General features: G+C 34.6%; 1 non-coding gene across 1 annotated transcript; it reads right to left on the bottom strand.

The window, feature by feature from the left end:
- Nucleotides 1-1,046: 1,046 nt before the first annotated feature.
- LOC116156162 (U6 spliceosomal RNA) lies at nucleotides 1,047-1,153 on the bottom strand. Its single transcript, XR_004140009.1, has one exon. It is a non-coding gene; the product is annotated as a U6 spliceosomal RNA (small nuclear RNA).
- Nucleotides 1,154-1,449: the final 296 nt, after the last annotated feature.

Below are 1,449 nucleotides of genomic sequence, written 5' to 3'. Positions count from 1 at the left end.
AATATATTCATCTATTAATGTTCTTTCATGAACTCTATTGTTTATAGTTACCACATTAATGTTTATCTCCTCTTCTCGGCTCTAAGACCCACGTGGTTGATAACATGCCTCCTTCATTTTTCACTGTGTGCCCCGCGCTTGGTTTCTGGTATGTGAAATTTTAGTGAAGGAATGAGTGCTTTGCTTCTATGCTCATTATGTACATTTCTAATCATGTGTCTGTTCATCAGGTACTCTGATAAAGAAAAAAATGCAGACATAAGCATAGTAAACACTGGAAAAGGATGTCTTTATTATGAATGAAATAGTTCAGGGAAAATGTGTGCTAAAATGAGAATATCTAGGTTGCTTGTAAGATTTCTTGCTTATTAATGTACTTCTTTTTCACTTACATAACATACTCTTGTGTTTGTTTAGTTTGATACACCCCTGAGAGATTAATCAAGTGACTGAATAAAATTAAAGAATAGACCCATGATTTTATTCAGTCACTAAGGTGATGCTATTCTTTGCATGTCGCCTAAGCAGCCAGCCAGAAACCCTGTTGTTGGAAACTTGACAGACTAAACATAAATCTGGGGCAGCAGCAAAGTCGGAAGCAATAAACATCATTTCTTTTGAAATAATTCAATATTTCAAAATAAGGCACCAGAGTGGTCATCATGGGAACTATCAGAACTGTGTTGAACTTCATTACAAGCAATTTTTAAAAAATATTATTTTTATTTGTTTTGTACATAGAGGTGGGACACCACAATCAATTTAGTCTTACTAAAATTATCACTCCAGCCCTGAGCTCCCCAGGAACACAACTGCCATCCTCTTAAATCACATTATTCTTCCACATTATTTTTTTAACAGTTTTTATTGATTTATAATCATTTTTCAATGTTGTGTCAAATTCCAGTGTAGAGCACAATTTTTCAGTTATACATGAACCTATATATATTCATTGTCACATTTTTTTCTCTGTGAGCTACCACAAGATCTTGTATATATTTCCCTGTGCTATACAGTATAATGTTTATCTATTCTACAATTTTGAAAAAAACATGGAACACTTCACGAATTTGCGTGTCATCCTTGTGCAGGGGCCATGCTAATCTTCTCTGTATCATTCCAATTTTAGTATATGTGCTGCCGAAGCGAGCACTTCTTCCACATTATTGATGTGAGGATATCTTATTTTTAATTTTTTTGTTGTTGTTGTTTTGTCTTCGAGAAACACTGCAATTCTTTATCAAGGTGAACTTCTTCCCCTTATTATCCATCCCAGGACTCATGGACTCATGGTAGGAACTGTTCTCTTGATGATTTTTCGATACTCCATCCTCATTATCTCATATCCTAAACAAAAATTCTCTCAACTCTGCTTCCTCTTCAGTTTACTATCCTTATTTAGAAACTTCCTAAAGGGCTATTTGTGTTTACTGCTTCCTCAGCCTCCAT

The sequence above is a fragment of the Camelus dromedarius genome, chromosome 8 (assembly GCF_036321535.1).
Source record: "Camelus dromedarius isolate mCamDro1 chromosome 8, mCamDro1.pat, whole genome shotgun sequence".
Taxonomy (NCBI): domain Eukaryota; kingdom Metazoa; phylum Chordata; class Mammalia; order Artiodactyla; family Camelidae; genus Camelus; species Camelus dromedarius.
Note: the sequence above shows the minus strand (reverse complement) of the source record. Positions and strands in the feature narration are given on the sequence as shown.